Source organism: Artibeus jamaicensis, unplaced genomic scaffold (assembly GCF_021234435.1).
Source record: "Artibeus jamaicensis isolate MK-2021 breed Jamaican fruit bat unplaced genomic scaffold, CSHL_Jam_final contig_477, whole genome shotgun sequence".
Taxonomy (NCBI): domain Eukaryota; kingdom Metazoa; phylum Chordata; class Mammalia; order Chiroptera; family Phyllostomidae; genus Artibeus; species Artibeus jamaicensis.
The window spans coordinates 3,545,811-3,571,985 of NW_026521854.1; the positions used below are offsets into that span (position 1 = coordinate 3,545,811).

General features: G+C 47.3%; 1 protein-coding gene and 1 long non-coding RNA gene across 2 annotated transcripts in view; one reads left to right on the top strand and one right to left on the bottom strand.

Moving 5' to 3' along the window:
- The window catches only part of PEBP4 (phosphatidylethanolamine binding protein 4), a 245,740-nt gene that overhangs the window by 74,779 nt on the left and 144,786 nt on the right, over window positions 1–26,175 (top strand). The window lies entirely within an intron of this gene.
- LOC119054678 (uncharacterized) lies at window positions 233–17,765 on the bottom strand. The gene is made up of 5 exons (XR_005083566.2): window positions 17,614–17,765; window positions 15,928–16,103; window positions 8,177–8,340; window positions 1,653–1,758; window positions 233–1,011 (listed from the first exon to the last, which is right to left on the bottom strand). It is a non-coding gene; the product is annotated as an uncharacterized LOC119054678 (long non-coding RNA).

Consider the following 26,175-nt stretch of genomic DNA (forward strand, 5'->3'; position numbering starts at 1 on the left):
TTCCATAGTTTGCTAGGACAGCTGGGAGAGCTCAGGAAAAGTTTGCCTGTGACTGTGCTTATTATGAGGGGGACAGCTCAGCCGAGGATGAGGTGAAGGGGTCGCCAGGGCACCCACGTTCTCCCTGGGAGTCACCAGCCCCCACCCAGCACCTTGTGTGCACCAGCCTGGAAACTTGTTGTTCAGGGGTCTTTATGGAGGTTTCATCACGAAGACACAGTTGATTAAATCGTTGACCCCCAGGGGTTAACTCAATCTCTAGCCCCTCTGCCCTCCCCGGAGGCCCGGGGTGGGGCTGAGGGCACCGACTCCCTACTCATGCCTTGGACCAGCCCTGTCCTGCAGCAGTCCAAGGACCCCCAGCCCCCAGGGGTCTCATTAGCATACAAAAGACACTCTTAGCACTCCGGAGATTCCCCGGGGGACAGAGACAAAGTGTGCGTTCCTTGTTAGCGTTCCTTGTTAGCCACGGGGTGTTGGAAGATGCAGAGAGGCAGGTGGTACTGCCGACGACTTCGGCCACATGAAGGCAGGCAGGACCAGGACAGGTGAACACAGCACATCCCCTACAAGGGTCTAGGTAGCTCCAACATGGCGCAGAGGGTCAGTCAACCCCACAACTGACAGCCCTGGGCACCCAGCAGGTGCCCGGTCAGAGTTTACTGATTATGTAAATGATAAGCAAATGGCTATTTTGCACCAGGTCCCCTGTTCCGTGTATTCTCCTCATTGGTTTCCTTTTGCTGGGCCTCAGTCTTCAGTGAGCGTGTAGGCGCACCTCGCATTCCACAGTGGGACGGAGAACAAACGCCGAGGTTCTTGGTGCTCTGCTTCTCGTGTGAAGGTGCAAAGGTGCCCAGGACAGGGGCTCGGGAAGGGGAGAGTGGACCTGGGGCACAGGAATCAGAGCTGCCTCGTCCAACGTGGAGACTTTCTTCTGTCTTGGGAACGTAGGTTTGTCTTATTTTCATGAGGAATTGCAGACTTTTTTAGATCACTCACAAGCAGTATCTGTAGGGACCAAAGAAATGTGTAGGGTTATTTGCTTCTACACAAAACCACCCAACACTGCTAAGATTATTTTAAAAATTTGTTTCCCTCCCATCATCTGTCATTTCTTGCTACTGTCAGAGACGATTAGTATCCTTATGTCCCTCTTAATCTGTGGCAGGATGGGGAAGCCAGTATGTAAGTTAGAATTGTTTCTAAACTAAGGGTAAATAGGCTCAGAATGAGGATGTCAGGTGAGCGCCCACGTTTTAGCCTGTGAGCCCTGTGACATGTATGGGATGGCCGTATGTGTCCTTGTCAGGGTGGGGACCAGGACAGCAGCAGCAGCAGCAGGAGGTTGGGCATGAGCCACAGAGGTCTGGAAAGACAGGTGCGAGTTCAGATCCTGGTCCTGGGTCTAAGCAGCTTAGCTGGTTTCTCACCCTCTTAGCCTCACTTCCTCCACCACTGTCAGAGGTTGAGCGGACGCAGGGAGACTTGTCCTCAAAGGGACCCACGACAGTGCAGAGCTGCTTCCATAGCAGGAGCTGACAAATGTCACCTCCCGTCTTTTCTCTGACACTTTTGGACACTCGGCTGCATTCTGGACAGTTGGGGTGGTGGGAGAAGGCACCTCCATAATGGCTTGCGTTGTGTCTTACACTCAGAGAGCTGCTTATGTGCTTCGTGGTCCTTATCCTTGCCTCCTCATGGTCCTGCGGGGTTGGCGCGATGGGTTTCATGATTCTCAGCTGGCAGATGAGAAAGCTGAAGCAAAGAGAAGGTAAGGGTCTTATGCGAGGTCACCAGGCAGGTGGTAAGAGAGCCCAAACTAGAAGCCAGGTCTCCTGGCCGTCTTCTCCAGCTTTCTCTGTGCCTGGCCCCTCCTGTTGTCTCTCGCCTGATAGGCGAGGCGGGCAACCTGTTCACATCCCTCGTTTCCTCCTGTGCCACCCTCCTGTCTTTGGCTGCTAGGTGGTCCAGGAGGTGTGGAACCCGTGACAGCTCTCTGACAAATGAAAAGCAGCGCACACATAAGTCCTGCCATTTCTCGGAAGTATTTTCATCCCTTTCTCATCCCACTGGGTAGTGTGATGCGTGACACCCTCCTCCAGCCGTCACCAACTGGACAGGGGAAAAGTCACCAGGATCAGAGCTTCTTTTTCCGGAGGAAAGGTGCCACCACCCCCCACCCCACGCCCATGCTGCTCGGCAGGCACCACAGTTACGGGTGAGTCACAGGTGCCAGGAGCTCAGTGTCAGGCCCCGCCCAGCCGGACACCAAAAGAGCCTTCCCGATAGAAAGCTAACCGTGCTTGCTGCCCACACAAGAAAGTTCTTTGCCCTGCTCAGACTTCGTCCTGCCCAGAATTAATGCTTTTGGGGGTTCCACTACTTCACACAAGTACACGAGGCCCCTCGGACAGAAAAACAGGGTCCCCGCTCTCTCTTCCATCCCGGGCCTCAGGCTCCCAGAGAACAGCTGGCCCAAGAGGCCTGGGGTTAGGGAGGGCTGGGGAAGTGTGATGGTGGCAGATGCCCAGTGGTCCCTGGCTCCCTCAGTCTGTGGCCAGCTTGCTTAGGGCAGCGTTTCCAGGTCCAGAGAGTAGGGTGTGATGAGAGCTAACTTGAGGTGTGGGGTGCAGTCCTAAGTACTTTGTGCATTGTCACCCTTTAATCTTCCCAACGGTGCTATCAGGGAGCTGCTATTGTTAGCCCCACTTTCCAGATGAGGAACCAGGTGTCAGCCTGCCCCAGCTAGTGAACTGCACAGCCAGCTTCTAAACCCAGCTGAGCTGGCTCTAAAGGTCATGTATTAACTGCCACGCTGTCTGCTTGTTAGAGACAGTGGACTTCCAAACCACACTTCTTTGGAAACATCCACAGTAGGGAAACTTCTCCGGGGAAGACTTGGTTGGACTCAGTTTCCCTGCCTAGTTTGGTTTCCGTGGTGAGGCCCATCACTCTCTGATTTCCTGAGCTCTGGAGTACAGCAGCCTCCACGGGGCTCAGACCTTCAAAATCCACCCCTTCATTATCCTACAGGGCTCTCCAGCCTGTCCTGCCCTCCATCCTGGATGGTGTATTCCGTTCGACCACAAATTTTCTCTTATAAGCAGTGTCTCATATACCCCAAACCTACAAGAAAGGCTGAGGAAGTAACAGACAGCCCAGGGGCCACACTGGCTTCCTCTGTGGAGGATAATAATGAATCATTCATCCAGACTGGTAAAAGGGATGGAGTCAGTGGATGGCCGTGAGGGTTCGCAGCAGCAAAAAGCAGCTGGACGGCCCAAGGTGCGCAGGTGGCGGTTGGCAGATCCCAGGCGTGGGGTGGCAACAGGTGGACCCAGTAGCCGCGCAAGGTGGCTGGCTGACCACAGTCACACATTCACATGCAGATAAACCAGGTGAAAAGACAGGCAGTGAGACGGACCATGCAACCCAGGGCCCCAGCAACAGGAATTAAAGCCTAAAAGCACTGATTGGAGAAACTTTCGGGGATTGAGGTGCTGGGAGAGGCTCACAGTCTCACGGGAGAATTCGTTGGAGAGACCCACAGGGTCCTAGAATGTACACAAGCCCACCCACCCAGGAACCAGCACCAGAAAGGCCCAACTTGCTTGTGGGAAGCGGCAGAAGGGACCAAAATCTGAGAGAGAGCAGAACAAATGCCATTGCTCCCTCTCTGACCCTGCCCCCACATATAGCATCACAACCCAGGGACTTGGGTTGCCCTGCCCTAGGGAACACCTAAGGTTTTTCCCCTCATACCTAACAGGCACAAACAGACCAAAACATTATGGCTCAAGAAGAAGAACAGCTCAAAACGCCACAGCCAATACGTCTAAGCAACCAAGAGATAGCCAACCTATCAGATGCACAGTTCAAAACACTGGTCATCAGGATGCTCACAGAACTGGTTGATTTTAGTCACAAATTAGATGAAAAAATGAAGGCTACGCTAAGTGAAATAAAGGAAAATGTACAGGGAACCAATAATGATGGGAGGGAAACTGGGACTCAAATCAATGGAGTGGGCCAGAAGGAAGAAAGAAACAACCAAACAAACAGAAAAGAAGGAAGAAACAAGAATTCAAAAAAATGAGGAGAGGCTTAGGAGCCTCCGGAACATCTTTAAACGTTACAACATCTGAATTATAGGGGTACCAGAAGGGGAAGAGGAACAGCCACCAGTGAAACACTTATTTGAACAAATAATAAAGAAAAACTTCCCCATCTGGCAAAGGCAATAGACTTCCAGGAAATCCAGGAAGCTCAGAGAGTCCCAAAGAAGTTGGACCCAAGAAGAAACACACCAAGCCACAACATCATTACATTAACCAAGATTAAAATGAAGGAGAGAATTCTAGAAGCAGCAAGAGATAAGGGGACAGTCACCTACAATGGATTTCCCATCAGACTGTCAGCTGATTTCTCAAAAGAAACCTTCCAGGCAAGAAGGGGCTGGAGAGAAGGATTCCAGGCCATGAAATCCAAAGACCTACATCCAAGATTGCTCTATCCAGCAAAGCTTTCATTTAGAATGGAAGGGCAGATAAAGTGCTTCTCAGATAAGGTTAAGTTCAAGGGGTTCATCATCACCAAGCCCTTATATGAAATGTTAAAGGGATTTATCTAAGAAAAAGAAGCTAAAAAAGATGAATAGTGAAAGGACAGCAAACTCACAGTTATTAACAACCACACCTAAAACAAAAGCAAACTAAGAGGACAGCTAGATCAGGAGCAGAACCATAGAAATGGAGATCACATGGAGGGTTAGCAACAGGGGAGTGGGAGAAGGAGAAGGGGGGAGAAGGTACAGAGAATAAGTAGTATAGATGGTACGTAGAAAATAGACAGGGGGAGGATAAGAATAGTATGGGAAATGTAGAAGCTAAAGAACTTGTGACACATGGACATGAACTAAATGGAGGGAATGGGGAGAGGGGTGTGCAGGGTGGAGGGGAGTGAAGGGGGGACATGGAACAAGTGTAATGGCATAATCAATAAAATATATTTTAAAAAATTTTTTTTAAATAACCAAGATCTGGAAAAAGTCTAGGTGCCCATCAGTAGATGAGTGGATAAAAAAAGCTGTGGAACATTTACACAATGGACCAGTATGCAGCAGTGAAAAAGAAAAACCTCTTACCTTTTGCAATAGTATGGCTAGACCTAAGTTAAATAAGTCAGTCAGTGAAAGAAAAATAACACATGATCTCACGTATATGTGGAATCTAATGAACACAATAAACTAATGGAACAAAATAGAAACAGCATAGATACATGCAACAGACTGACAGCTGCTGGAAGCAAGGGAGGGGGCAGGATGAAAGACAGTGAAGGGATTAACCAAAGAACATTTATGCACAACCCATGCACATGGACAGCAATATGGAGATTGACTTGGAAAGGGGAGAAGATCGGGTTGCATGGAGATGGGGAAAGGGAGTAAAAGCAAGAACAATTGTAACAGTATAAACAATAAAAAATAAAATTTAAAAATAAAATAAAAGAGTCCTAGGAAAATAAACAAACAAACAAACAAACAAACAAATAAATAAATGGTTGCCTCCTAACCTCTGTGTAGTGCTGGTTCTACCAATGAGCAAATTAGGCTGGGAGAGTCTTAATTGCTGGACAATCAGGGAAGACAAGGACAGGTGAGAGGAATGAGAAATGAAATAGAAGATGTGGCTCTGACTGATGTGGTTCAGTGGGTTGGGGGGGGGGTCATCCCACAAACTGAAAGGTTGCCAGTTCAATTCCCTGTCAGAGCACATGCCTGGATTGCAAGCCATGTCCCCAGTGGGGGGGGGGGGCGTGCAAGAGGCAACCTATCGATGTTTCTTTCACATGTCAATGTTCCTCTCTCTCTCTTTCTCCCTCTTTTTCCCTCTCTCTAAAAATAAGTAAAATTATTTCTTTAGAAAAGTAGTGGTTGATGTGGTTCTGCAGGTATCCAGAACCAGGAAAATCCTTCTGGACAATGTCAGGAAAGCTGGTGTAGGAGTATGCCTGAGCCAGCCAAGAACCCATGGGGGGAGGGGTGGAAGGAAACTGAGGGTGCTGTCAGCAAGGAGGATGGAACCCTGGGTATATCTCCACTGAACATTACAGCCGTCAGGTACATAGACCATTGGGGTGCCAAGCAGGAGAAAAAATCCAAAATCAAGGGCACATTTCTGACTGTTAAGAGACATTGGCCCTGACCCACACATTGCCCCCGTGCAGACCTTCATTGCACCACACTTTGGCTATGACGATGGTTGTCTAAAGTAACTGTCTCTTCCCCCAGATCAGTGTATCTTCCTCCTCTGGGCACCCACATCACTCTATATTCTAAGGGCATTTATCTCACTCTACATCAGAACGTGGTGTTTTGGAAACATGGCTTATCTCTGCAACTACATCACCAGCAATGTTAAGGCAGCTCCCCCACATATCAGACCTGCCCTGAGGAAGGAGAGCGAAAGGCAGGCTGTAAGTGGGAGTTTGGGTGAGTGAGCTGGAAGGAAGGAATCTGCCCATGGGCAGCGGGGCCCATGCCACTAGGCTGGACTCGGGCTGGGTCTCATCCCATTAGAGGCAGCTTCCCGAAAAAGGCAGGACCCCCATCAAGGAAAATGAGACAGGTTCCTGAAATGGAACTGAGGGTGAGCTTATGTGAGCAAATTGGACATAGCAGATGGAAGAATTAGTGAACTTGAAGACAGACCAATAGAAATTGTCTAAACACACATAAAGAGGGAGGAGAGTATACAGGACAAAATAGAGCAGCCAAGCACTGTGGGACATTATAAAATGGTCTAACATACATATAGTTGGAGTCCCAGAAAGAGAAAAGAGAGAGAACAGGGAAGAAGAAACATTTGAAGCGATAATGGCCAAGAATTTGTATAATTGTGTAAAGTAATGAAAGACAACAAACCATAGATTCAAGAAGCTCAGAGAATCATAATCAGGACTTTACAAAAAGAAAACACCTAGACTTATCTATCATGGTCAAACTGCTGTAAACCAAAGATAAAGAGAAAGTCTAAAAATGTACAAAGTAAAAAATAATGCCAGCCTTCCCATCACCGAAGTATCTCTGAATACTCATGAAGAAAATATGTTCTCAGGGGACAGGGTCAGGGAGCACATGGGGGGCCAAGTGCATTAATCCACCCCAGCATTTCTATAGTTCTTTAGGTATTTTAATTCTTTCCTCTATATTATATCAGGAATTTCTGCCACCTGAATTCCATTTACTACAGGATACAGATGGTGTCTGATAACCCGCTGAGCAAACAGAACCACACCCAGATGATCTAGCTTGCACTTTGGCTCTAGAATCCATATTAATCAATATGGCCCAATTTGAGATTGTTTACTTCCCTCTCCAATCTAACACCTTCCTTTACATCTCCACATTTCCCAGAAAACAAATATTTTTTTAAAGGGCACTTGTCTTGGTGTGGAAGTGTACTGTTTCAGAATCAAACCCTGTGTTTGTCTCTATGGGGCATGCTGTCGTCTGATTCTAGAAGAGACTGGGAGCAAAGAGAGGTGGGCACCTGGAGCACAGAGGCTCTCTCAAGGCAAGATCAGCCTTATCCAACAGGGAGAGGGAGCCACTTCTCCTGGAAAGGGAGGCTCAGTGAGGTCTGAGGTCAGTCATCAGGATCATGTAGCCCAGTTCACAGGGTCCTAATCTCTCCCAATCAGTGCTCTTACCCACAGGAGACCCGATGAATCTGTGAACTTAACCTTGGTCATAATTCAGCAACCTGCAGGATCAGATTCCATTTCTGATTTCAGCTGGGTTGTGCCTGCAGCTACAGGCTGCCTGAAGACCCCACAGAACTCATGAATGTAACACTCTGGCTACTTTCACCAGAGCTTCTTTCAGGATAGTCAGGGTCCTGATTTTCTGATTGTGCCTTGAGTCAAGAATTTAAACCCCAAGTTTGTAATCTTGTTGGGTAATCTTTCCACTTTAGGCAGAAGAAAGCATCCTACTCTACTGTCTTTGCATTTGTTGTACAAACATAATCCATTATCATGCAACTCTGGCCCATCAGACTCTTACCTTTAATAGCTACTTCACTCTAAGCAAGCACAGTGGGTAATTAAGACCTTTTGCTACTGCATGTTGGCTACAACTGTCATGCGTTGTAATGGGAACCTGTTCCCCCACCTTCATCACTGATTTTAAGCAATGTGATATCATGTGCTCTGGTGTCATCTTCTTGTTGCTCTTGTTCTGGTTCTTCTTGTTCTTGTTCGTGTTCTTGTTCTCATTCTGGTTCTTCTTGTTCTTCTCTTTTTTGCTTGGCATTTCTTTTGTTGGGCTTCTTGGATCTGCGGATTTAAGACATTTCAACCATTATTTTTTTGTAAGATTCTTTCTGCTCCCTCCTCCCTTCAGGGACTCCAATTATATCTATATTTAGCTATTTTAAGACGTCCCACAGCTCACTGCTGTGCCATTCTGCATTTTTTCCCTGTGATTTCTTCTGTGTTTCGTTTTGGATAGTTTCTGGTGCTATATCTTCGAGTTCACTAATAGGTTATTCTGTGTGGCTAATCTTCTGTTAATCCCATTTAGAGTGTGTACTTTTCATCTTAGAGATTTGATGTTTTTCTTTTGGTACTTCAAATTAAATTTACATTTTAAAAATATGTACTCCATCTCTCCTGAGATATTTAAGCATCTCTACCTGTGCAAACATATGGATTACAGCTATAATTACTGTTTTAATGTCTTTTTCAACTACTTCTATCATCTTGCATCATTTCTGGGTCTGTTTCTATTGATTAATTTTTATCCTCATTATGATTTCTATGTTTTTCTTCTTTGCATACTTTTTTTTTAGGTAACAGACATTGTGAATTTCTACTTTTTGGGGGGTGTGAGATGTATTTATAGTCTTCTAAATGTTCTTGAGCTTTGCTCTGGGATGTGGTTTGGGCTCATTAAAAACATTTTTATCCCTTTGAGGTTTGCTTTAAAACTTTGTTAGGTGGGACCAGAGCAGCTGTTTTCTGAGGTTAATTTTGCTCCACTGCCCAGTGCAGTCATCCCTCAGTGTCTGCTGGGACTGCTCCTGGGACCCCCCCCCACCACCAAGGATACCAAGATCTGAGGACACTCAAGTCCCTTTCAGAACATCACTTAGTATTTGCATATAACCTGTGCACATCCTCTCGTATAATTGAAATCATCTCTAGATTATTTATAATACCTCTTGTGATGTACATGCTATGTAAATAGTTGTCATTCTGTACTGTTTAGGGAATAATGACAAGAAAAAAGTCTGTACATGTTCAGTACAGATGTGACTATTGTAGGCCTAACTACATAGTACACATCAGCAGCAACATAACATGTTCTCTCAAATAATTTCAACCTGCTGTTGGTGGAATCCTCAGAATCCACAGAACCCGTGGCTACAGTGCTGCCCCATGAATTATGAGGTGGTGTGTGTTTGTTTATTTGTTTACTGCGGCTGATAGAAATACACACCTTTCTTAGCCCTGTGTGAGCCCTAAAGATGTTTCCCTCTGTTCTTTTCAGAAGTTCTTTTTCAGGATTCCAGGGTACTCTCTGGAACTATCTGGGCTCAGTTAGTTTCCTCACATACTTGCACTGGTCAGTACTCAACTGAAGGCTCAAGGAGGGAATTTTTGGAGCCCTGGACAGGCTCTTCAATTTCTGGAGGCATCTCTCCCCACATTTGCATCAGCCCTGTGAATCCGGTGCACCCTGACCTCCCTGGACCTGCAGCTACACCTCCACTCAGAGCGACTGTCAGGCTCCACCTGTGCTCTGTCTCCCTGCAGTCTGTCCAGGCAGTAAGCTGGGGTAATTCTACGATTCCCCTCATTTGTTTCCCTTCTCTCCCTGACCAATGTCCTGCACATTCTAATGCTCAAAGTCTGAGAACCATCATTTCACATTGTTCAGGCTTTGAATTGTCTCAGAATGTAGGCTAACTCTGGTCTCTGTTACTCTATCTTGGCTGGAAGCTGAAGACTTTTATCTGTCTTCAAATGGGCGGATAACCCACCCCAAATACGAGAGCCCCCTACCTGCAGCCTCTTCCTGTTCCAAAACACTATGTCAGACAGTGTTTAGTTGCAGAAAACTGGAATCACACTACACTCTAGCCATTTTAAGCAGAAAAAAAGTAATTTATACAGGAAATTTGGGTGCTTACAAAATTGTTAGATGGGCTGAGGAGTAGGCTCTAGCTTCAGCCTTCAGGAATGACTCCCCAGGAATAAAACCACCAACCAAACTTATCAGGGGAGCTGTTTTTCTGCCTCCCTGTGAGGAAGCTGGGGCACATGAAGCTGCCCCTGGAACTGTTAACTTTCAAAGCACAGCATGGTCTGACATCCAGGGATCAGGAAGCTACCACCCTCTCAACGGCCTCTCAGCTCCCACGAAGTCAGTGACTAGACAAAACCGCGGGTCCGGCTGTCTCTGTTGCCATGTCTCTCTCCCTACACCCATGAAGCTGTCACCCAGCACTGGCATTTGGCTGCAGGGAAGCCTAACCATCCCCACAACTGTGTTAGACCAGGAAGTACAAGACAGGCTCTACCTCCCCTTCTTGAGTGAGTAAAATTGAATCTCATTGGTAAAATTGAATTTGCATCCAGATCCCTAAATGCAAGGGAGTCTGGGAAATGTAGTTTTTAACTTCCATATCTACAGTTCAGGATGGTGCACCTGCAGGTGGTTGAAGAGGATGCCAAGTGACAATTAATACTCAGTAAAGAAGAGGCTGACCCAGGAATGGGATGAATGTAGGAGGTTGGACTAAACTGCACAGGACCATGAATTCTCAGGACAAAGCTGGATGCCCATTTACCTTGTGTCCTGTTAATAGTCCCTTTATATAGAACTTATAAATCTGAAACATCTTTGTGGTGGCGATAAGGAAGTCTCTGGGCTTGAGAGAGCGGCACTCGATGAATGCAAGGAAGTGTCCCTGAGATGGAGGGCCTTCCCCCTGGGGTGGTCCTCACATCCTCCTCACCTGGTGACAGCACAAACAGGGACCCCTGTGTAAAGCCATATCTATCAGCAAAAGGAATTAGGGTGACAGTGTTAGTAACAGTTCCCTGGTCTCTCGTCTGAGCAGTGACCCTGCAAATTAGCAACCTGGTGTAAGTACCAGGCTTGATTGGAAAGGGATTAGAAAGGAAGAAAAGCAACCCCTGAAGCAAAAGGAACACCCAACAGGTGTTTCACTGATGGCACACTTGCTTGTGCTGAGCATGACCCTCACCTGGGGTTCAGTGATAGTCTGGAGGCCCGGGGGAAACCACAACCTACTGAATTATTTGCAAATTTACTTCTGTGAAATATTTTTTGGAGTCCATGTTTTTAGAAATTCTCTTTAGGATTCTATGATTTTTAAAAGTCAAGAATTCCTGGAGTAATCACCATTTAAAATTCTCTATTTCTTTTCATTTTTCTTTCTTTTTTTTTTTTGCCTTTGCAAAGCATAATGTCTCAGTGCTTTTTAAAACTATTGTTTATTAATAGCACAGTGGTGTATAAACATGCCCATTTTCTTTCTTTTTTTAAGGAGATTTTATTTATTTTTAGATAGAAGGAAGGGAGAGAGAGAAACATCAATGCAATAGAGAAACATCAATCAGTTGCCCCTCACATGCACCCCAACTGGGGACCGAACCCACAACCCAGGCATGTGCCCTGACTGGGAATTGAACAAGCGGAATTTTGCTTTGTGAGACAATACCCAAAAACTGAGCCACACCAGTCAGGACCATGCCCATTTTCAGGCTATAAAGATTGAAGCCCAGGAAACCTGAATTTATTCTAATTCTAAATTAAGTAGGCACTGGAGCCATCATTTAGCCTGGAATCTTCTGGGTTCCTCAGCCTTCACTTAAACCATTGAATTACACAACCTGCAGGCAAACAGCCTCTCATTTGAACTCCCACTGCCTGTCAAGACCAGTTTCTGAAGCAGAACACAGGCTTCCTCTTCTGGTCTTGCTTATTCCCCTAATCGTAAATTAGGGGAAGCCAAAGGGCCACATTTGTATGTCAAGGTCATTCAGAGGAAGGAAAGATGAGAATGATTAGCCTGAGTCAGGGAAGCTTCTTGGTAGAGACGAACCTTTAAGCCACTTGATGTTTACGTGACACCGTCACGAAGAAGAAAGGGCTGAATGCTCAGGGTGAAGATGTGGAGCAGAGCTCAGAGGCCGAAGAGACCAAGGGAACCAACATTCCGTGAGCACATACTCTCCTCCTGAATCTCACTAATCATCACAGCCCTACAAGGCTGAGACACTATTTTCTCCAGTTTACTCATATGGAAACTGAGGCTCAGAGAAGTAAGTATCTTGTCTAAGGTAATACAGCTGTGCCTCATGATAAAAACAAACAGAAAAACTGTGTGAAATGAAGAAAAATGTAGAACACTTTAAAAATGTAATCCAGGAAATGTAGACTTGTTCATATACACCCTATTTTATTCTTATTAATGTCCCTGTTACTCTTCAGTAAAATATTACCTTCTAAGTTTTAGAATTTGAAATTGATATTTCATTGCTATGGTGATAGTAAAGGTATTGTGAAAAACTGCATTGAAACATAATCCAGAACCCTTACCTTACACCATATGAGTATATAAAAATAACTCCAAATGGATCAAAGATCCAAACATAAGAGCTAAAACTATGATACTCTTAGAAGAAAACATGGGGGAAATGCTTCGTGACATTGGATTTGGCAATGATTTCTTGGCACCAATAGCACAGGCAACAAAGGTAAAAATAGATTAACTGGACAATATCAAAATGGTATCCAAGGATTCAATCAACGGAGTAGAAAGGCAACCTACAGAATAAGAAAATATTTGCAAATCACATATCTGATAAGGGGTTAATATTCAGAATATATAATGAAGGTTTACAACTCAACCATCAAAAAAATCCCAATTTAAAAAATGGGGAAAGGACTTGAATAGACATTTTTCCAGAGACATACAAATGGCCAAGCAGCACATGAAAAGATGCTCAGCATCATTAATTGTCAGGTAAATACAAACTAAAACCAGAGTGAGATGCTACCACATACCCATTAGGATGGCTACTAGAGGTGGAGGAGGGGGGCCAGGAAACAAGTGTTGGCAAGAATGTGAAGAAATTGGAACCCTTATATATTGTAAATGTAACCTGGTGCAGCTGCTATGGAAAACAGTGGTTCCTCAAAAAATTAAAAAGAGAATTGCTATATGATCCAGCAATTCCACTTCTGTATATATCCAAAAGAAACGAACCAGGATATTGAAAAGATATTAGTACACCTATGTGAGCAGTATTAGTCACAATAGCCAAAAGGTAGAAATGACCCAAGTGTCCATTGACAGCTGAATGGATAAACAAAATGTGGCATACGCATATGCATACAACGGAATATTATTCAACCTTAAAAAGGAAGGAGATTCTGGCACATGCTACTACATGGATGAACCCTGAGGACATTCTGCTAAATGAAGTAAGCCAGTCTCAGAGAGACGAATACTGTGTGATTCCACTTATATGAGGTCCCTAGAGCAGTCAAGTTTATGGAGACAGAAATAGAATGGTCATTCCCAGAAGCTAGGTGATAGGAGAACAGGCAGTCGGCATTTATTGAGTGTGGAGTTTCAGTTTCACAAAAATGAAAAAAGTTCTGGGAACTGGCTGCACCACGATGTGACTGTACTAACACTACTGATTTGTCCACTTAACGTGGTTAGGATGGGTACATTTTATGTTATATGTATGTTATCAAAATTTTGAAAAATGTAACCTATACATGTCACTTAAAATAATTCAGAAAAGGTGTTACTTGGGAAATTATTTCAAAAATTGTAGCACTAAATAGGCTGACTACTAAATTTTCACTTCTCGTAAGTTGGCTTAATGTAGTGTGACTCTTAGAACCTCTACTTTCTCTTTTCTTGGCTTCTTTTTTTAAATATATTTTATTGATTATGCTATTACAGTTATGCCATTTTCCCCCCTTTATTTCCTGCCGCCCTGCACATCCTCTCCCACCCACATTCCCCCCCCCCCTTTTTAGTTCATGTCCATGGGTCATACATATAAGTTCTTTGGCTTCTACATTTCCTATACTATCCTTACCCTCCCTCTATTTTCTACCTACCATTTATACTTATTCTCTGTACCTTTGCCCCCTCTCTCCCCCTCCCGTTCCCTAACTGATAACCCTCCCGTGGGATCTCCATTTCTGGGATTCTGTTCCTGTTCCAGTTGTTTGCTTAGTTTGTTTTTGTTTTAGGTGTGGTCATTAATAGCTTTGAGTTTGTTGTCATTTTTATGTTCATATCTTTGATCTTTTTCTGAGATAAGTCCCTGTAACATTTCATATAATAAGGGTTTGGTGATGATGAACTTCTTTAACTTGATCTTATCTTGGAAGCACTTTATCTACCCTTCCATTTTAAATGAAAGCTTTGCTGGGTAGAGTAATCTTAGATGAAGGTCCTTGACTTTCATGACTTCAAATACTTCTTTCCAGCCCCTTCTCGCCTTAAGGTTTCTTTTGAGAAATCAGCTGATAGTCTAATGGGAACTCCTTTGTAGGTAACTGTCTCCTTTTTTCTTGCTGCTTTTAAGATTCTCTCCTCTTTCATCTTGGGTAATATAATTATGATGTGTCTTGGTGTGTTCCTCCTTGGGTCCAAATTCTTTGGGACCCTGTGAGCTTGCTGGACTCCCTGAAAGTCTATTTCCTTTGCCAGATTAAAGAAGTTCTCCTTCATTATTTGTTCAAATAAGTTTTCAATTTCTTGGTCTTCCTCTTCTCCTTCTGGTACCCCTATGATTTGGATGTTGGAATGTTTAAGGATGTTCTGGAGGTTCCCTAAGACTCTCCTCATTTTTTTGAATTCTTGTTTCTTCATTCTTTTCTGTTTGAATGTTTCTTTCTTCCTTCTGCTCCAAACCCTAGATCTGAGTCCTGGTTTCCTTTCTGTCACTGTTGGTTCCCTGTAGATTTTTCTTAATTTCACATAATGCAACCTTCATTGCTGCCTGGGTCTTTTATATGCTACTGAAGTACCCAGAGAGTTCCTGGAGCATCCTGATAAACTGCTTCCTCCCACATTCTCACCTCCCTTCAATGTAACCCAAGTGACAAGTGCATGACATGCTCATTTTGGCTTCTTGGTCTGCCACAAATAACTTACCATTCAGTGGGTAAAGCTGTTTTGGAAGCAAAGGGTCTGGGTGTGGGAATGACAGCGTGGTCGCCTCTAGCACATAGTGGGAAGTTCCCTAGACAGAACTCAGAGCTATGAAGGCAAATGTTGGAGTCACTTAGAAGGCAGTTTTGAACTGTTGGCTATCTCTTCATTGCTTAGTTGTATTTTTTCTGGAACTTTGATCTGTTCTTTCATTTGGGCCACTTTTATTTTTGTTTCAGCACATCTGTTACATAATAAGAGGTGGAGCCTTAGGTGTTCAGTAGGGCGGGGCAACCCACGTCGCTGAGTTGTGACACTGTGTGTAGGGGTGGGGTCCAAGAGGGAACAGTGCTGCTTGTTCCGCTCTCTGCTGGTTATCAGTCATTTCCCCCCAAAGCAAAGTGGGCCCTTCTGATGCTGATTCCCGGGTGGGTGGGTTTTAGTATGTTCTAGGACCCTGTGGGTCTCTCCAACAAACTCTCCTGTGAGGCTGGGGTTTCTCCTACTTCTGCCTCAACCCCCACAGGTGCTTTCAGTCAGAGGTTGGAGGCTTTATTTCTCCACTAGAACCCTGGGTTGCTCAGTCTATCTTGCTCCCCACTTGTTCCTCCCGGTTTATCCACTCACAAATGTGGGGCCCCTGGTCTGTCAGCCACCAGCACCTGTCAGCCCACTCCATCCAGCTGCCCATCTCCGCCCCTCCTACCTGTTTGGGGGAATGTTTCTTCTTTAACTCCTTGGTTGTCGGATTTCCATACAGTTTGATTTTCTGTCAGTTCTGGTTGTTTTTTTATTTTAAATTTGTTGTCCTTTTAGTTGTGGGAGGAAGCACAGTGTGTCTACCGATACCATCTTGGCTGGCAGTCCCTCTTTTCTTGGTTTCTTAAGAGATGAAAGAGGCTTCAATGTGTATTGGAAAAATGGTGGGTCAGAGTCAAAAGACCCAGTTATAATCCCAGCCTCACCCCCCACCCCAGTGTGAGAGGCAGGTCCCTCTAAGTGAACTTCACAGAGGCCTTAGTTATCTCCCTCAGACTGCCTTCTAAGTAACTCCAACATTTGCTTTCATAGCTCTGAGTTCTGTCTAGGGAACTTCCCACTATGTGCTAGAGGCGACCACGCTGTCATTCCCACACCCAGACCCTTTGCTTCCAAAACAGCTTTACCCACTGAATGGTAAGTTATTTGTGGCAGACCAAGAAGCCAAAATGAGCATGTCATGCACTTGTCACTTGGTTTACACTGAAGGGAGGTGAGAATGTGGGAGGAAGCAGGCAGGGGTGTCATGGAGACCAGAGAGAGACAGGCTTCTGCCTTGGCTCAGTTCTACTGTGTAATCTAGTATGAGCCACTTATACTGTGTTTGTCTCAGCGGTCTCCTAAGTATTCATTTATTCATTCATTTGGCTAGTGCATAATGAATAAATGCAAAAAGGAGATGGCCCTTTCTGAACAGCTGGTTGTGGAAAGCTCTCTCTCTGTCAGGGGTGTCCAACCTGTGGCCCATGGGCCACACGCAGCTCAGAATGGATGAGTGCAGCCCAGTACAAAATCATAAATTTACTTAAAACATTATGAGATTTTTTTGTGATTACGTGTCATGATGTATGTAATGTGTGGCCTAAGACAACTCTTCTTCTTCCGGTGTGGCCCAGAGATTCCAAAAGGTGGGACACCCCTGTGTCTCTGTCATCCCATTGAATAATATGGGTCAATTTTGAGGAAATAACTTCACTCCCCAGTTACCAGTGAGGAAGCTGGGACTCAAGAGGCTGGAGGAACTTGCCTAAGAGGAAGCATGCTTGTCAGCAAGTGGAATCAGAATTCACATCCATGCTTATCTAATTCTGAACTTTGCTCTTGCCACCACACTGTGCTGCTTCCTGTCACCTGCCAGGCAGTCCCCAAACATGAGTGGCCTCTAGGCACTCACTGGTCAGTGGACGACACCCTGGGAGTTGATGAGAAGAACCACAAAGGTGCCCTCACAGTGTGCCGAGGCCCCAAGGAGGGGAGCAGAGAGCTGGAAACATAGAACTAACAGTACCTTTCCCATGTGAAGATCAGGGAATGGACCACATTGGTTCATGGTGGTTTTTTCCTGTTCTGAGACTTGTGACTCAATGTCTCAAGGATGCTCACGGTCTGAAGAATTGCTACCCAAAGTGTGGCCCATGCACTGATAGCTTGGCACCCTGAGGAACTTTTTAGAAACGCAGAGTCTCAGGCCTCAGCAGACCTACCAAATCAGCATCTACATCTCCACAGTGTCCCCAGGTTCTAGATGGCTCGTCACTGCTGCTTCTCTGCTGCATAGTCCCACACCCTCCGCCCTTCGGCCCCGGATGCTCTTGGAGCACAATCATTGCTGGGTCCCCAGGCCAGGAGCTACCTGTTCTCCATCGTTGTCTGCTCCCAGGGCCTCTGTCTCCCTGCCTGCTGAGGGCGGTGAGCGCCGGCTTGAATCTGCTTGCTCCTCCCTAGGAGCATGAGGTCTTCAGGTAACATCTGGTAGTGCTGGCGGCTTGCTCGGAGACCTCAATATTGCTTGGCTCAACCAAAAATAAATTGGAAAAGAAAATTGAACATTGCATCAATTTGGAGCAAGTTTATAAATTCTGCAGCTAAGCAATACCAATAGAAAATGATAGATCGCTGTAGAGCAGGGCGCCCCTGCAGTGATGTATAGTCACATTAGCTGAAATACCGTATTACATGATTCTGCTTTATTACCAGTGTTGGTGGCAGACAGAAAAACAGATTACACTTGAGTTCAAATCGATAGGAACTTTATTTACTGGCCTTTTAGAAACATATTTCTGCACTTTATAAAAACATACGGTAGGTGCTATTGATAGAGCTTGTCTGCTTGTTAAAAAGCAATTTGCCCAAAACGAGGCTTTTAAGCTGTAATTTACAGCATTACCTTTTACCTCCTTTCCTCAGGGTTCTGTTCGCCTGGCTGTGCTTTGACGACTTCCTCAGACTTCTCTTGCCTTTAATTTTCTCCTCTGCTTATCATCTCCCAAAACTCTGAGCTCCCCAGGGCCTTGGAGCAGGAGGGAGAAAGGAGAAGCATCTTCTTCCAGTGAGGCTGGGCTCACTCCCAAAGCCCCCCTTCTATCCTCAGCCCCATTCCATTGTTCCTGTTTTGAGGGGCTCCTGCGGCTTCAGGTGGCCTGGCCTCTCCCTCCTGCTGCTTCTCACACCCATGGACCCTCCTCCGGCCTGCTCTCCCCTGAGCCCTGATTTTCAACCATCTCTTGGAGCTGGCAGACCGACCCCACTTTACAGCTGTGCAAAATTAGGCTCCCAGAAGTCAAACCCAGGTCATTTGACTCCAAGTCAAGTTGTTTTTGAGGCTGGAAGATGTGGGTAGCCGGAAGCGGGGCTGTGGGCACATAGAATGCCAGAGCGGGGGCTGGGCTCTCGTGGAGACTGTGAGGCCCTTGGGGAGACGAAACCTCGAACCACAAGAGGCACTTATCAGTGGTGCCATCCCACAGTGACCCTAGTTACTGGCAGTGTGAGAAAGCATGGCAGTTGGGCAGAAGGCAGGGAGGCTTCTTGGAGGAGTGAGGACTTGAGCTTGGCCTTGAGGGATGGCTGGGGTTGGCCCCAGTCAGCCGGGAGAGGGGTAAGGCAACAGCACTCCCTGCAGAGGGAACAAGGCGAAGGGGTGCACCCCAGCAAAGCTGAGTCCAGCACGCTCCTGACCAGGAGGAGAGGATGCCAGGCTGGGTTCCAGGGGGGAGGTGAGCAATAAGCCCCATGGGCACGAAGGGTGGGGTGGCAGAGGACCCTGACAGCTGGCAGGGTTGAGAGTAATGAGAATATCATGGAAATACTGGGTTATGAAAATTTGTTCCTGGTGGGAAATATGGGGACTCAGAGGAATCGCCCCCAGCTGTGCCAGTGGCCCTGGGCAGGCAGCATGGCCCCACTCAGCAGGGCTCCAGGTGGGCAGGCTGGGTGGCCACCTCGGTCAGAGCCCCAGCCTCAGAACCCAGGCTGACACCACCAGTTCTTCCTTGGCTCACCCTGTTCGCAGTGTCCGCAGGAGACAGACACGTGGGAAAGATGGTTCAGTGGAAAGTGGTGGAAAGCAATTAAACTCAGGGTGTGAACCCCCTCTTTATAGTTGTCACTGTCGCTAGTACTGCATTTTTTGAGTATAAAGGTCATAGTGAAAACTTAGTCTCACACTCAGCTCTCCGCCTCTCCCGCAACCCCCCACTACCAGTCTGCATGTGTGTGCGTCCCCCAGACATAGACTCTTCTTCTGAAGAACACGAACCTGGAAGGGTTTCAGTCAGAGAGCATTATAAAACATTCGGGGACTTCTGCCAAGATGGAGGCATAGGTGGAAACGCCGTGCCTTCTCTCACAACCAAGTTTAGAGACAACTAAATATTAGCAACAGAAAACACAGCCAGAACACAGAAAATTGAACTTTTCGGAAGTCTGATAACAACGAATGCTTCAGCCTGACCGATAAGGGGCGAAACCAGCAGCTGTCGGAGCGGGGTTGCACAGGAAAACTCGGTCAGACGGACTCGGGCGTGCGGAACCCAGGCGCAGGGTTGGACCTAGTAAGCGACTCAGCGAGCGACCGCGGGGAAACAGCGGGGGAGCAAGGCTGCGGGTTGACTGTGGTCACACTTTCCTGCGCAGATAGACAAGCAAGGAAGTGGGCGGTGAGACTACGGGACTGAGCAGGCCCCAGGGCGGGCGGCAGCACAGGGTGCCGCCATTTCCCTGCTCTGACCCCGCCTCCACATACAGCGACCTGAGTAGCCCCACCCTGGTGAACCACCTAGGGCTCTGCTCCTCACCCAGCAGCGAGAAACAGCAGAGGGGGCTGCCATTTCCCTGCTCTGACCACGCCCCCACATACCGAGTCACAACCCAGCGACCTGAGAGTCCAAGGCTCCGCTCCTCACACTTAACGGGCGCGAACAGACCAAAAGTGGCTCAAGAAGATCTCAAAGCCCCAGAGCCTATAAATCTAAGCCATGAAGAAATAGCAAAACTTTCAGACGCACAGTTTAAAACACTGGTGATTAGGATTCTCACAGAACTGGTTGACTTTAGTCACAAATTAGACGAACAAATGAAGGCAAAACTAATCGAAATGAATGGAATTGCACAGGACACCAATAGTGATGAAAAGGAAACTGGGACTCGAATCAATGGAGTGGACCAGAAGAAAGCAAATAATGGCCAAACAGAAAAGAGTCAAGAAGCAAGAATTCAAAAAAATGAGGAGAGGCTTAGGAACCTCCAGGACATCTTTAAACGTTCCAACATCCGAATTATAGGGGTACCAGAAGGGGGAAAGGAACAGCCACCAGTGGAAAACTTATTTGAACAAATAATAAAGGAGAACGTCCCCAATCTGGCAAAGGCAATAGACTTCCAGGAAATCCAGGAAGCTCAGAGAGTCCCAAAGAAGTTGGACCCAAAAGAAACACACCAAGGCACATCATCATTACATTAGCCAAGATTAAAATGAAGGAGAGAATCCTAGAAGCAGCAAGAGCTAAGGGGACAGTCACCTGTAAAGGAGTTCCTATCAGACTGTCAGCGGATTTCTCAAAAGAGACCTTACAGGCAAGAAGGGGCTGGAAAGAGGTATTCCAAGTCATGAAATCCAAAGACCTACAACCAAGATTGCTCTATCCAGCAAAACTTTCATTTAGAATGGAAGGACAGATAAAGTGCTTCTCAGATAAGATCAAATTCAAGGAGTTCATCATCACCAAGCCCTTATTATATGAAATGTTAAAGGGACTTATCTAAGAAAAAGAAGTTAAAAAAACATGAACAGTGAAAGGACAGCAAACTCATAGTTATTAACAACCACACCTAAAACAAAAGCAAACTAAGAGGACAGCTAGATCAGGAGCAGAAACATAGAAATGAAGATCTCAAGGAGGGTTGGCAATAGGGGAGTGGGAGGAGGAGAAGGGGAGAGAAGGTACAGAAAATAAGTAGCGTAGACAGTAGATAGAAAATTGATGGGGGGGAAAGAATAGTATGGGAAATATAGAATCTAAAGAACTTGAGACACATGGTCATAAACTAAAGGGGGGTAATGGTGGGGATGGGGGGTAGGGTGGAGGGGAATGAAGGGGGGAATAGAACAACTATAATGGCATAATCAATAAAAAAAAGAAATTAAAAAAATAAAACTTCATTCGGTAAAATATTATTGAAATATATTGGAAATTTTCTCACAACTCGGGAGGATTGAAACATAAAGAAATACAAGTCCCAAGGAGTTAAAGAAAGGACAAACCACAGCTGGACTAACCAGCTAATTCCCAACTTGGCTCTCCCTGCCTTGAGCAGCACTCCCAGGGTGGGGGTCCCTGGCTCCCCCGTCCCGCCCTCTGCTTCTCTCACCAGACCCATGCGGCAGCTGAGAGCTCTGCTAACCGCACCCCCCATGTGGACCTCTGTGCCTGTGTGTGTGGGGGGGTGTCCCGTCTGCTCCAGTCGCCCAGGGCCGTGGCTGTGGCTACCGCCTAGGCACCCCCTCCCCCAGGCTCACTCATCTCGGGTGGCCCCTCATGCTTCCAGGTGAGGAATGGGGACTGTCACACAGAGTGGCCAGTGACCCTGCCCACTGCTCTGGGGTAAGAAGGCTGATGGGGTGCTGGAGCCCCCCTCAAGGGCTGCCAAGCAGCAGGGCCTTGCCTGGCTCTGAACAGAAAGGGGTCCTGCCTCTCTCTGCCCCTGTGTCTTGGCCTTGACCTGAGACCACAGACTTGGAAAGTGCTGAATGCTTTGTAGACTCGACTCCACTGAATCCTACAACTCCATGAAGCAGGCATTGTTTCCAGCTCAGGAAATTTAAGAAACCCTCAAAGTCCCGCTGCTATGAACCCATAGTTGGCCTGCTCAGAGACCGAGAAACCTCGTGCCAGGTTCTGGCCGCTGTGGGCTGCATTCTGTGGCCTCCTGGTCACCAGCCTGGGTTTAGGAGTGTCTTTTACATGTTCCAGTAATGTGGTGGCTTACAGGCAGGGAAGGGGAAACTGTTGCCAGATCGTGGGTCAGGAAGCCTTGGTGATTCCACACACCCTGGCAGCCAGACCCCCTGTTGAAGTCCATGGTGGGTGGCTGCTTCGGTCACACCCATCTTGTCTATGTGTAAAGTGCAAAAGTAGGCAGTGCTGGCACCTAACCAAGGGCTGATCTGCAGCATCAGTATGTGTCTGATAAGGGTTTTGTTGTTGAAGAAATGACTGATAAAGGAATGAGTGAGTGGGAAAGTGCAACTTCCCTCCTGAACTGTAACTCTGCATTCACTATGCCTAAAGATCGCCGGGAAAGGCCGCCGGGGAGAAGTGAGGCTGACTCCTCTGAGGGGTCAGACCCATTGGCTCTCTGCACAGCATGGGACCAGGGAGTCAGGAGGCAGGTGCTGGAGGGATGTATGAGCTGACAGAAAAGGCAATTCCTGGCTGCAGGGGCTTCCACATTCCTGCCTCCTGGCGTGTGCCTGGGACACAGGCTGGCATCCCCAGAGACCCCAGGACATACCATTGAGGAGCACTCATCTGGATGCACAAGTCCTGGCTTCATCAGAAAGTCACTGGTGTGACCAGAGCAGCTTCCGTAGCACAGTGCAGCACAGGCCAGAGATGGAAGATAATGCCCGCGGGCTGTCCTTCTAAGCTGGGCATCATGAGAGCACTTAAAAAAAAAACAAAACCTCTGAGACTAGAGACTTCATTCAGCTCCTTTGCTTTAGCAAAGAAGCAGTGTTAGCTTCCTGGAAGAGCAGAGAGGAGGGGACCACAGTTGTGTCGCGTGCTCAGCCAGGGGCAGACACACAGGGACTGGCAGCTGGCGTAACTGCCTCAGTGCTTGTCTCATGCAAAAGAATGTTGCCAGCCTGGTTTTGTGTTTGGTCTCAGAGGAAGAGGGTGGGTGCCGGGATTGGCCAGACCTGGGTGTCAACTGGGTCAGCCTGGTGTGGCCCCAGGCAAGTCACCTAAACTCACAGAGCCTCAGTTTTCTTGTCTGCCAAGGGAAAAATGAGAGAGCTAGCCTCACAAGATCATTGCAAAGATTAAATAAGATGATTCACATAAAGTATTCAGTATTCATAAGCTTTCGATAAGTAAGGACTATCTCACTAATTAGCATCAAGCGAGATGACACACATCCTGGGGCCAGGTAGTACCTGTTCTTGCGACTGTCTCACTCTCCATTGGACTTGCCGAATTGCCGACACTCCATTCTCTCTTCCAGGTAGTGTGCACGTCATTCAGGAGAGTGCAGTGAGCTTTGTGTTAGGTGTGACCTGATAATTTCTGATAGTGAACGTCACTGTGACTCAGGACAGAGCAGCACAGTAGGGTGGGGCTTCCTGAAAGAGGCAAGCCTGGCTATACCTTGATGGATAGGTAAGCAGAGAGAAAAGGGAAGGCTTTTCAGACCAGAAAAAAAAAAGCAAGCAGGGGAATAGGATGAGCCAAGACACAGAGGCAAAAATTCACATTGGAGGATACAGTAACATTAAGGAGAGGACACTGGGAGAAAACAGAGACGACGTGGAATTGAACTGGTCACTCAAACTGGGGACAAGTGAGAACCACACTCAGAGGAAAAAGGAGGTCGGAGAGCACCCAGGGCTGAGTGGGGAGGGTGTCCAAGTCACAGAGGGACCTCTCCCTCTTTCCTCTCCCGGCATTCTCGGCAGTCCTGAAGTGAGGACATCTCATCAGCGGACTCTTCCCTGATTAACCTCTCTCCTGGAGGCTGAGCCATAATTTACGCCTGCTTCCACCTAGTAGCCAGTGCACTCCCCTGTCCCACTGGGATCGGAGAACACCATCCTGACATTATAACAGGCTCAGCCTAGAAGGAAGTGCTCTCATCCCCTGTGGTGACAGCGGGCTCCAAACCCTGCCAGGTAGCTTTCGCAACTTTCCGGTCTTCCTTGTCTTATTAATTAGGAGAGCCTATCTCACAGAGTGGGGCTATGAGTCTCAGATAGCAGCTCTTCAACCTTCGTAACTGCTTCTAACTAGGTGGTAGAACCAGACGCATTTCGTAGTCATCGTGAGGAGGCTCTGGCATTTGAGATCTGCGTGTGTGCAAGCCCTCTCTGTAAGGGGGCAGCCCACCATGGGACACAGAGGGACATTCTCCACGAGCCTCTTCAGTTACCTCCACGCTCACTGACTCATCAGCCCTTGAGCCAAGCTATGGCCACTCAGCCCCACCCCCGACCCCTTTCTCAGATCTAGGGATGTATGTCCAGGTGTCAGGGACTCAGCATGAGTATTTCTGAATGCCAGAGCTGAGAACTGGCAGAGATTTCCCCTTCTTGCATCCCATATTAATAGTATACAGTAATCAGAGTTTAAGCCGCCCAAGATGAAATAATTGCTTACCATCATATAAGACGAAATGATTCCACCAATGACAACGAGGCCTGTGGTACACAGAGAGATGCATGCAGTGTACCATATTATAATGCGCTAATACAAGACTGACAGCACAATAATAGGAGTGAGCAGCAATTCAGCCTGTAATTCCAAACCAAATGTGAGGCTGTCCACAGAACTCAAATCCTTGCAGGCTGCAAATTTAGAGGTAACAGCACGGAAGGTTCAAGACGACTCATTAGCAGGTTGGCAGAGAGTTTCAGGAACAAATTTGTATGTCGGAGGGACTAATTGTGTGCCATCTCCAGCTCAACTTCTTGTGTGTGCAGATCCAGCCTTCCCTTGGAGAAGAAGGCAGGGGTGGGAGTTTGAGGTCTGGTCATGACCCTGGGGACTCAGAGAGGTCATAGGTGTCAGCTTTGGAGTGGCCAGTGTTGGCCAAGTAATCTGGGTGTGTAAGGGTGTGCCGTGGGGCAGATGGCCGTGGTGCTGACGAACACTATTCAGACCAATGTCAACGTGAAATGGTGAAGAAAGGTGCCCTGTGGGGTTGTAGGGGCTATTTCCACATCTGCTAGGATGTGGAACAAGGATGCAGCTGAGGGTATGATAAGGATCCTTTCAGGTCCTGAATTTCCAAACCTCTAAAAAGTGTCAAAATCCTTGCTTGTACAGATAGCTGCCCCTGCTGTGTTACCAGGACTTGTCTGAATCAGATGCGGTAAGACGCACAAATGTGAAAATGGCTGTCATGAAGGAAGCAGCTTATATCCATACGTCCCTAGAAGCGGGAGGCATAAAGGCCACCCGGGCCATCTGGGGAGGCACCAGGGTCAGTTATCGGGCAGAGAGAGCCAGTGGAAAACTGACCAAGAGTCTTTCCGGAGGTTTCCCAGGAAAGAATGGGTGAGTCAGGGGCAGCAGGCCGGGGACTGGATGGTTTGAATAATTTTAGCAGGCTATAAAAGGGGCATATAAGGGCTGTCCCTGGCTGTCTGGTGCCGACTCCGTGCAGGTGAGAGGAGCTGAGTGTGAGAGCTGACCAAGAAGGTGGTGGAGGTGTGAGGACTCTGCGTTGCTGGTTTGCATAAGGAAGGCTTGCTCTGCTGGCAGGAACTAGGTAGTTCCAAGAGGGACAACTTCCCTAGAGTCGGTAAGACCCCAAGATGTCCCAAAGTTCAGAATAAAAAGACACAACTAACACACTTTCATAGTCCCACACCATCAGCCGCCTCCCCGCTTCCTGCCCATTGGAGCAACCCGAGACCCCTGATGCAAACAGGCCACGGTGGCCACACCACCTGCACAGGAGGACAAGCCGTGTGTGTTCTGCAAGGCCGCCCCAGCCCTGGACCTGCGGGGTTGGGAGGGAAGGCTCCCAGCAGCCTCCGGCTGGGGCTGCCGGCTGTGGACAGCGCCAGCCACGGCCGAGTTTGCTGTGGAGTGTGACTCAGAAACCCTGCGCCTCTCAGCACCGCCAATACCGAGCCGTGTGGCTGTGGGGAGGCTGCCGCCCACCTGGGGGCTTCCGTTTCTTTTTCTTCAAG